The sequence below is a fragment of the Sturnira hondurensis genome, unplaced genomic scaffold, assembly GCF_014824575.4.
Source record: "Sturnira hondurensis isolate 20B ecotype Veracruz unplaced genomic scaffold, ASM1482457v3 Scaffold0018493, whole genome shotgun sequence".
Lineage (NCBI taxonomy): Eukaryota > Metazoa > Chordata > Mammalia > Chiroptera > Phyllostomidae > Sturnira > Sturnira hondurensis.
Window position 1 is genome coordinate 3,670,265 of NW_028091124.1, and position 11,218 is coordinate 3,681,482.

General features: G+C 49.7%; 1 pseudogene; it reads right to left on the minus strand.

Moving 5' to 3' along the window:
* Window positions 1-9,815: 9,815 nt before the first annotated feature.
* Window positions 9,816-9,933, minus strand: LOC119003122 (uncharacterized; annotated as a pseudogene).
* Between the last annotated feature and the right edge of the window lie 1,285 nt (window positions 9,934-11,218).

Here is an 11,218-nt window from a genome sequence, read left to right on the forward strand (position 1 = left end):
TGCATTGTTCCCAAGGGAAAAGGCGCTCCCTGTGGCTGAGATCACCCTCTCTTCACTGGCCTGAGTGTGGCCTCTCTCGAAGAAATCGCTCGGCACTCCGGGGCCTCACAGGCTTGAGCTGTTTTCACCAACAGCGGAGCTGGAAAAACCTGCTCGCACCCATCCCTGCAGAGGGCTGAGGTGGGGAAGAGGCCCCCTGGGGATCTGGCAGACCTCCCTTAGCTCCGCTGTCTCCCCATTGTCCCCTGTTGTTCAGGGGCCATTCTTTCAGTCCGAGCGTCCTCCACCTCCTGCCTGGACCTGGGAGACTGTGCCAGGTGGGTTTCCCCTATGCAGCGCTGCTGGGTTCTTCTTCCTGAACCCGGGTCCCGGCACGGTCTTTCTCGGACAGCAATCTTGGCTCCCTCCCTGGTGCCCCTCCGCACCCCCGCCTCTCCACGGGAGTTCTCTTCCACCTCGCCGCCTCCCTGCCCGCACAGACTCCCCACCGTCCCCGAGGACCCAGGCACGTCCCTGCGTCACAGCCTCACCAAATCTTTCTAACCTGCAGTCATACGTAATTCCTCTCAACCGTGAAATCCACTTAAACTTCATTTTAGAAAGTTGTGAAATAATGTATAATCAAGGTAGAACATCTCCACAGCGAAGCCAGTTTGGGAGAGAACAACCACCTAAGCACGAGCAGGCCCGAGGGGGTCGTGGCTGGGCACACTCTTCTCCCCCTCCTCCGAGGAGGGGTGGCAGTGCTGGGGGCTGGCAACACAGCAGAAGGAAAACCTCGCAGGGGGCTGGATGAGTGACGGGACAGCCATACGGTGACAGGCAACTGGGAAATTAAAATTTAAAGCTGCCCAAATCCAAAGGTGCCGCATTCTTTGCCCAGCAGTTCCCGTCCTCAGAACTTGTCCTGCGGAAACGGTAACACGGACACACAGAGGCACTGGCTGGGGAGGGCTCAGTGCGTCCTTGTTTTTTTAACAGCAAAAAAAAAAAAAAAAGAAGAGGGAACAGCCTAAGGGTCCATCAATTGGGAGTTAGTTTAGTCAGCGATGAAACATCCATTTGATGAGACACTGTAGAGTCGTTGAGACCAACTGCAGTTCCGACATCGGGTGTGACGGAGTCGGCAGCTCTGCAGTTTTTAGCGTGCTCGATGTCTGTTTACCTAATGCCAGTGCCTCGCCTAGATTCTCCCACCAACAGAAGGGGCTCCACATGCAGAGAAAAAAGTCTGGGGGGACCTCCAAGGGGTGCAGTTCGAAGACATTCTTTTTCTGACTCACCCCGTGCTGTGTTTTGCAACAACAAATAAAACACCACAGTCCCATGCTGGGACAACAATTACAAAAATTCATGACTGGACTGTTTGTGGTAATTTACAGGGGTCGCTCTTAAGGACTTAATGAAAAAATAAAAGCTTCCTAGAAAATAAAACGGTGTATTTAAAATTTCGCCCAGAAGTGAGAGCTAACGGGAGACGTGAAAAGAGCCGGGCCCTACGTGGCTCCTGGGCTGGTGCGCAAATGCTGGCCGGTCCGTTCTGGGAATCCGTGAGTCTCGGTTTCCACTCCTCTGTACAGCAGGCGCTCCAGGCCCCCGCCCCCCCATCCCACCAGGGAGGAGACCCCCGGATCTGCCCGCCTGAGGCAGTCTGAGCCCCTTCTCGCCCCCAATCATCTTCACCGCCCCTCCCCAAGAACTGGCATCAAGATACGGGAAAGGTAAACACACATTCCTCAGCCGCCCACACCCCCAGGGGCCGCAGCCCCGGGTGTGGACCTTCTCAAAACCAGGCCTTATCACTCATGTCAGGGCCTGTGACCTGCAGTTGCTCAAACGTCAGCTCTTCTGCCACGGAGACTGTGAAAGACAACGGTCCTGGCTCACAAGCAGGAGGCCCACCTCCTCAGCCTGTCCCTCCAGAAGAAGGCTGACCCCCGAGAGACCTCCTTAAGGGTGAGGGGGGGCTTGAGGGGTGGGGCGGGATCATGAGGAGTCACCTCTTTCCTATGAAAGGAAAAGCCCCTCTCAGTTTGAGATCAAGCTTGAAACACAGGGTTCACTACCCAGAAAACCTGCGTGTTTGTCCACTAAACAACTCCCCACCCAGGTCGCGTAACTTAAACCCACTCAGGTTTTCTGACATGTTTCCTAGTCACTAAAAGAACTGTAGTCTCCACCCGCGGCTCTGTGAGACTTCCCACTGGTTATTTTCCACAGTGATGGCCTTCCCTGAGTGGCCTCCCAGCCCCACGGGCCCAGCTGCGTCCTTCACAAAGCATCGACTTTCAAAATGCAGCAAAATGCAACAGAATGCAACATTCGCAGGAGAGATGGCTCCAGACTGTGTTAGCGGCAGAGGTCCTTAGCACGTTCCCCAGGGCTCACTAAAAACCCAAGAGGAGGTGAAGAAGAGCGTCTGACACTTTCCGAGGCTTCTCCGGCCTGCCGCAGGCTGCAGCACGTCCAGAGAGTTGCTGAGACTCCTTTTAAGGTTCCTGGGTGGATGGATGGGCTTCAGAGGCCCAGAGGGCTCTGTAGGTCCTTTGAAGTCTCCTGTCCGCCCTCAGGCTGGACGAGCAGGCTGGAGTGAGTCAGGAAGGTCAGCGGATGCAGGGTGGGGTCAGGGGGCTGGGCAGGGAGGTGGGGAAGCAGTAAACCCAACCTCCCCAAACAAATAAACTAAGAAAGATACAAGTGGCTGGGGCAGCCCAGTGCATTTTGCACCTGGTTTATCATCCAAGGGCAGGGGGTGGTCCCCAGGGGGCTGAAGCCGTGGGGTGACTAGATCACACTAGGATGAGAATTATTTGCATAAAGATGAAAGCAATCATTTTTGTTCAAAACGGCTCTGAGATTTTTTTAGGGTTCTTGGAAGGGGTGGGGAAGAAGCTGCTCACATCGGTATTCAGTTATTCTTTTTCTTCTCTCTTTTGCACTTGCTGACGTAAGCACAGAACATGCATCTGTAGAAACAAATTCCTCAAAACTACCCTCTTCCCAGTGGCTTCCGAGGATGAATCTCCGTGGAAACTGACCTAGGATACGTCTGATACTGGGGACACTTTCTGGAGGTTGGGGGTGCTGGGGATGGCGCTGGGGCCGGTAGCCAGGTGAGAGGCTGAGACAGGGATCCAGAGAGTAAGTCGCCAAGATGCTGGCTTCAGTGCCTCGGGTGAATACCTATGTTGTAGCATTTCCCAACAGGGCAGCTAGGAGATGGGACACACGCACCTGTGGGCACGCCACACCCACACGCTGCACACTTCCAGAGCACCCACCCACCCCCTGTGAGATTTCTACGCTCAGTAAGTCTGGGACACCTGCCAACCACGGAAGGGGTTGGCCTTGCAATGGACACTACAGAGTAAAAGCCCCGAGGAGCCCTGCAGTCAACAAGCCTTTCTGTACCCTGTGCGTCCCAAGTACACTGAGCCACACAACCTGTCAACAGGGCTTCTGGCTGCAGAAGTTCTATCGTGCTCTGCGTCCAAGAGCCTTTGGACTCCTCGGGTTCCACCGTGGCATGTTCCGAGTCTGGCCAGCCGTGCCCACAGGCAGGGCAGCTCCTCTCTGTGGTTAGGGAGGGAGCCCCACACATTCACAAGAAAGAACCGACACTCTCAGGCTGCAGGGCACGCAGACCGACACCCCCACTTCTCCGTGGGAACCCATAAGGAGCCCTGCGGGCAGCTCGAGGCGCACAGGGGGGACTCTGCCTTGTGCCGCTGTCTTCCTGCTTCCTCCTGAGTCCACACGGAGTCTCGTTTAACGGGACGCAGGACCATCGTCCCAGCGTGGGCGGAAGTGCCAGACTGAGCAGACGACCTTATGGGCAGCACGGGAGGTCCAAGTCCCCTCTCCTGCAGTGGGGGACGGAGCTGGTCAGCCAGGCCCATCTTCACAGGACAGAACCAGGGTCTGGAGGCAGGGTCTAGAATGCTAACCATTCCGCCACATGTGGTGGCACTTGAATTGGAAAGTGATGGTCATTGCGGGTCTCCTCGGAAATGAGAAGAAAGCACAACACAGTGGGGATGGAAGTGGGAGGGAGCCGATCCAACCTCACTCAGAGACGGAGGCCCAGAGAGGCCCCTGCCTGGGCACCTGCTGGTGCATGTGTCGCTTGACGAATCACTGGGTTCCTCTCCAGGGCTGTGTGCGTGGGTGGGAGTCACTGTTCGCCGTGGACAGAAGTCGCCGTGTCAGCAGCAGCTGTGAGAGACGGAGATGCAGCCTTGTCATCACACACAGGAACAGACCCCGATTTGGGTCACCTGGAAGCACCAGCGGGGCAGGGACCACCAGAGGGTCATGAGCCACACCGGCCTCTGTCCCGGGACCAAAGAGCATCTTGGTTAAGAAGGTGGGCACTGGCTGGGAAACTGCAGTAAGTAATTCATAGTAAGTAGGCTGTTCCCACAGGTAGTTACCTAGTTAGTGATAAGCAAGGGAGCAAAGGCAACCAGAGTGTGTGTGTGTGTGGGGGGGGGGGGGGGCGCAGGAGCCTCTCTGCTTCACCAGCACAGCAGCTTCATTCCCCAGGGGAGCATTTTGCTCCAAGAGGATTAACATTCCTTCCTTCCCCCTTCCTGCAGGAGATCGCTGGCAGGAGTGGGGGAGGTAGAGGCAGGCACATGGGCAATGAAGTCAAAACAGCCCTGGGGAGAAGCTTGATTGGGGTGGGGTGGGGGGATGGACCCATGGAGAAGCCTGAGAAAGCTTGGGCAAGTGATTGCCAAAGCACCTGGCCCGTCCCAAACCCACGCTAGCACAATCCCAGGGGAACAAAGAAGGGCTCTCTCCTCCTTCTGTCTCTCTCTCTCCCCCTCTCACTGGTGACCAGCACTCACAAGTCCTCGCCCCCATAGCCTGCGGCCTCAGCTGCCCCAGGGCCAGGGGCCCAGCGGACCCCACACCCAGGCCCCAGGCAGGAGTGGAAACACCTCCGCATAGCAGCAGGGAGGGACTCAGCTCCAAGGAGAAGCAGAGATTCGTGGCCCCAGCCTTCGCTTCAGCCTTGCTGAGGTCTTGGGGGGACTCGTCCACAGCAGGACAGCCAGAGCGGGGTGCGCAGGGAACCCAGGACAGCCTTCCTCACAGATGAGCCATGTTCTCCCATCACGATTCCCGTGCACGGGTCCTGGCAGGGCTTTCCTCGCAATCCCGTGGAAGAGCCCGGTTTCCACCAGCAACAGATTGAAGGCCAAGGAGCCTGGACTTGAAACTGCTTTTCATTTCTCATTCAGAAGCTTATACACACGTGACTGCAAAGCACCCTCAGTGTTTGCAACTGTAAAATGGGTATTGTTTTACCATCAAAAATTATTTTTCAATTACCGCTGGCATACAATATTTTATTAGTTTCAGCGGTACGATATGGTGATTACACATTCATGTATTTTTATGAAGCGATCCCCAGGTAAGTCTAGCGCCTGTGTGACACCACGCATAGTTACTGCAATGTCATTGACTGTATTCCCAAAGCCATATTTTACACCCCCGTGACTGTTTTTATAACTGACAATTTGTCCATAAAATGGGTATTTTTTTACACTCCTTTCTCTTCTCATCATTGTAGGGATCGAGAGAAAACATGTCGACTGTTTTACCCAGTGCCTGTCACAGAATGAGTGTTTAATAAATGTGAACCATTGGACGCATGTTGCACACGTACTGCACCCGCGACACATAGTAGGTGCTCCGCAAATGCTTATTTCTATGTGTTCATAAGTAAGAGAACACTCATACCCTTTTAGAAAGATACCACGAGCCAAATTCTCCCCCAGCTTTCTTACTGGTAGCTTTACACATCAAGAAGTTGTTTGTTTTTCTGTATCTGTCATGTCCGCCTAGGTGAAACAACCCTTTCTGCATTTCCCCCAGGAAGCCTGGATTCACTGTGTTCCCTGCTGTTTACAGGATCCCCCGAATCACCGAGGTCGCGGGGTGCAGTGGGGGCCAGGCTGTGGTCGGAGGGTGCTTCAGAGGCAGGAGCAGAGCCTGGCTGTCTCTCTGTTTGTGGTTGCCGTTTGGGGCTGTTTGGAGGACAGAGGAGGAGTGTTAATGGTCAAGGAAGGCTCCCATACCCCCGGTTAGAGTTTATTTTAAGCGGCTGGAAGAGGCCCTTTATTGTTCTTTGTTCTGTTGGCTCCAGGCCCTTCAAAGCTGGAGGGGTTTCTCGGGAGCTGCACGAGGTGGCCAGAGGCCTGGCCGGGAAAGGGAGGGCGGGGCTGGCGCGAGGGCGGTGTCTGCTTGCTGAGCAGCAGGTGGGTGGGGGAGGGGAAGAGGTGTTGTCCTGACAGTAAGAGAATTCAAAGACGTAGTGAAGAAGAGGATGGTTTGTATCTCCGAAAACAAAGGGTCCTATGAATCCCTGAGAACAATTACCTGGAGGGGGTTGTTCCTCAGGCTCCTTCCCAGGCCCCACCCCAGGCGGAATGTCCCTTCAAGTAAGGCTTCGGGAATCTGCATTTGGCCCCAGGAAGCCGGTGCACGGGGTCCTTGACACAGCTCATCTGATATAATTTGAGACATTCGGATCCCAAGGTGCCACTGCGCCTGCCCATAGGCAGCTCCTGACTTGTTTGTGTGACTCTGGACTCCTACCCCCCTGACTCTCTCTGGGAAAGGCCACCCTGGTTAAAGGGAGATTGAACAAAGAAGGATTTTTTTAAAGAGCCAGACCCTGGCTTCATCCTTCTTGGAAAAGTAGCTCCCAGCACTTGGGCAGAGCGGTTAGCTGAGGTCAGGGGCAGGATGTGGGAAGGAGGAAATAGAATTGGTCCCCACAGGTAAATGACTCAGGACACTGGCCTCAGGATCTCCGGACACTAATGGACCCTGTGAGCCTGCAGGGCACCAGGCAGCAGGACGCTTGGTCGGAGCGTCCTCCACAGGAGCAGCAGCTGAACAGCCCTGGGGCCTCACCGGAGGGGTCGGGTTCGGTGCAAACGGTGCAGGTATCTCTGAAGGATTCACGGCTCATGGAGACAACAAAAGCAGAGATAGGCGGAACTCACAGTGAGTGAAGGATCCATCTCCATAGATATTATAAGGCCGTATTTACATATAGATTGCACCATTAGCTTAGTCACAATTATCAACAACTTTGAGTAATCAACTTGAGGCTTTGGTGTAATTTTCAATTCACTGCTCACTAATGCAAGAGCAAGACCGCTCTGTGAGGAGCAGGGCAATGTGTTTCCCCAGGGTTTTGCAGACCTGACATTGCAGTCGGGCAAGCAAAGGGTTACATGATAGAACGTGTGGGAAACTCTGGGTTAAACTTGGTGAAACACATTCTTTTACGGCTGGACCTTTCTTTGTTCATCACCGATCTGTGATCTGACCACGAGACCCTTTGGTGAAGATCACCTTTCAAAATTGGTGTTGCTGGGCAGTTTCTGAGAAATGAAGGACTCCAGGGCCCCAGGGGGTCCCGCTGGGGCTCACAACCGGGGCACAGACTCGCAAAGGTGGGAAGGCGCACAAAGGCCACTGAGAGTGTAAAAGGATGAGAGCTGGCCCAGCCAGCCCCTGCAAGCAGGCAGTAACTGACACAACGCGACGCTGACCATCCAAAGAATCCACACCAACCACTCACAAAATAATTGCCTCTCCAGAGCACACGTGACGTAGGAAAGAAAACTGCTATTGTATGTCCTCAAGAATCAAAATAAAAACCAGCCTGACCTGTCTTTGTGGTCTGCAAATTGCCAGAAGAAATTGCACTGCACACACACACACACACACACACACACACACAAACAATACCCCCTTTCAATGAAGGGCAAGTCTCGATGAAAAAAGAAAGTAAATAGACTGTCCTGTGGCTTCCAAATTCTAATGTATTGGCTCTCAAACAATCAGATGTGGGACACAGCGATGATTGGACAAGGTGGCTCCCCCTCCGAAGGGAGCGAAACACGCCATTTTGCCCATGGAAGTGGCAGCCCAGGGCATTCCAGGGCAGGAGAAGGGGGCCGAAGATGAGGGCAAATGGGCATGCCTTGACTTCCCTTCTTCATTTTCCATTTTCCCCCCTTTTCATAGGCAATGACTTGGGAAACTCAGAATCCCAGTCAATAAAAGATGATCAACAGCAATGATTACATGACAAATTTAATCAAAGTAAAATTAAGGGAAAACAACTTTAATAAAGGGAGAATTACTGCAAGGTTAATGTAGATTTAGAGAGAGAGAGGAGGGCAGACCTCACGTTCCCAGGAGACGAGCGTTTCAAGCATTCTAGCCAGAGTGCAGCAAGTAACTTCCGTTTGCCGAGCCTCTGGTCTCTCCTTGAAACTACAAGGTCGGCACACGCCAGAAATTCAACCACTGGTGTGTGGTAGACATGAAATAATATTTTACTGTAAGGGAGAAAGGTTATTTTCTTCATAGAACATTCAATATCTATCTTGAAGCAATAATTAACATTATACCTAAAGCTAAAGGCTCTAGAAAAACCAGCTAAATACCATAAAAAGAGTCTCGTTATCACTACCTCCCTTAGTGCTGCTCTTAAAATGTAGCCAGTGAAATAAGACATGTGAGAGAAATAGCTTAAAGAAGAGAAATTGCTTATTGTTCAGAGACTGTATAATTGTCTGTCTAGAAATTGGAATTGGATTGAATCTATAGGTCAATACTGAGTCCTCCCATCTATGAACATGGAATATCTCTTCATTTAGTTCCTCTTTGATGTCTTTCACTAGAGTTTTGTAGTTTTCCTCATATAGATTTTGTATACATTTTTGTTAGATTTATACCTAAATATATTATTTTTGAATGCTAATATAAGTGGGACTATGTTTTTAAATTTAAATTCCATTTGTTCATTGCTGCTATACACAAAAGCAATGGACTTATGTGTATTTACCTTGAATCCTGCAAACTTGCTACAACCGCACACTAGTTTCAGGAGGGTTTTGTTGTTAATTCTTTCAGATTTTCCACATCGACAAGCACGTTACTTGCAAACAAATACACTTTACTCCTTCCTTCCCAATCTGTATACCTTTTATTTCCCTTTCTTGTCTTATTGCATTAGCTAGCTCTTCCAGTATGGTGTTGAAAAGCAATGGTGAGAGGAAATATTCTTGCCTCAGTCCTGACCTTATTAGAAAAGTTTCCAGTTTCCCACTACTAAGTATGATACTCTCTGTACACTTTTTGTAGGTGTTCTTTATCTGGTTAATAAAGCTCCCCCCTATTTCTAGTTTGCTAAGAGTTCTTATCATGAACAGGTGTTAGACTTTGTCAAATGCTTTTTGTACATTTGTTGATATGATTGTGTGATTGTCTTCTTTGATCACCTGTGATGATGCCTTACACTAGCTCATAACCAGCCTTGCACACCTGAGTAGAGCCTACTTGGTCATGGTGTACACAGTCAGCCTTCTGTACCTGTAGATTCCATATCCTAGGAGTCACCCAACCAAACATAAAAAATATTCAGAAGAAGAGTTCCCTGTTCCTAATGTGTACTATGTAGTTAGAACTACAAGGGTTGCACCTTTACTGAACACGCACAGACTTTTTTCTCATCATTATTCTCTAAACAATGTGGTATAACAACAATTTACATAGCATTCACATTATATTAGATATTATAAGTAATCTACACATGATTTAAAGTAGAGAGGAGGGTCCTGGCCAGATGGCTCAGTTGATTAGAGTATTGTCCTGATAGGCCAAGGTTGTGGGTTTGATCCCTGGTCAGGGCACATACAAGAATCAACCAATGAATGCATGAACCAATGAAACAACAAACCAATGTTTCTCTCTCTCTCTCCCCCTTCCTCTCTTCCAGAAATAAGTAACTAAGTAAGTAAATAAATACAGAAAAATGTTATACATAGACAACACACCCTTTCGAACTGGTAAGAGCAGATATTACACTTGATCTTAGCCAGAAGGCCAAGAAGCGATACAATAACACACCCTTGTGGATAAGGAACTTGCACCCACGAACTTTCTTATTCACAGAGGGTTCTTGAACCAATCTCCCATGGATACCAAGAAAGACAAATTGTTTTCATACATTGTTGAGTTTGATCTGCTAATATTTTGTTGAGGATTTTAGCATGTATATTCATGAGAGATGAATGGTCTCGTGGTCTGTAGCTTTTTTGTTTTGTTCTTTCCTATCACGTCTTTGTCTGGCTTTGCTATAAGGGCCACGCTGGCCTCATAGAGAGAGGTCTTCTCTCTGCTGTTATCTTCTAGAACAGATTATAGAAGATTAGTACAGTTTCTTCCTAAAATGTTTGGTGGAGTTCACCAGTGAACCCATCTGGGCCTGATGCTTGCTGCTTTGGAAGGTTATTGATTACTGATTTGGTTTGTTTAATAGATACAGGCCTAGTCCATTGTCTATCTTTCTTGTGTGATTTGGCAAATTGCACTTTTCAAGGCATTTGTCCATTCATCTAGTGTATCACTTCCGTGGGCATAGAGTTGTTCAACACATACCTTCATTGTCCTTTTATGGAATTTGTTATTTCAAGCCACTCAGTCTGGGAGTCTTTGTTACGGCCATCTTGGGAAACCGCGGTAGGAACTCTCAGGGCGAGGAAGACAGTGAGGCGATGGGGAGGCATCGGCCCCAGTAAATGAATGGAAAAGTCATTCATTGGATCAAAACCAGCAACAAAAGCTCTTCTTCAGCAGTTGGAGATTTTACATCCTTCCTTTTCTCTTTGAACTCGTATTTCCATTCCCACAGAACTTCATCTGACATAAAGCATTTTATGCATGAAAATGTTTTATTGATTATATGTCTCTGGATCCAAAACAAATGTGCCCACAAAGAGGAACTGAAATATGGTTTTAATATCCCGTGACTATAAGCATTTAGATGCTAAAAATTTCCTCTGGATCCCATGATGATTACAATTATTAGTAGCAAAGAACTGATTAAAACACAAATAGACCCCAAATCTTAATGGACAAACATGAAAGCTAAAGAGGGAGTGTGATCAGAAACTCACGTCTTCACGAGAAGGAGCTGTTTGGATGTCGGTTCGTTCGCGCGTCTGAGTACTCTGCCGCCATAACGAGTTGGAATTCAGCATGATTCCTGCTTCCTATTTTTCATTTTTATAGTTATTAGGTCTGGGAATTTTGCCCTTGTACACTGGAGTTTTTTTGGTTTTTAAAAACTTTTTATCAGCAGTGTCACCCTATGCCATGAACTTTCTGGGCTATGTGATTT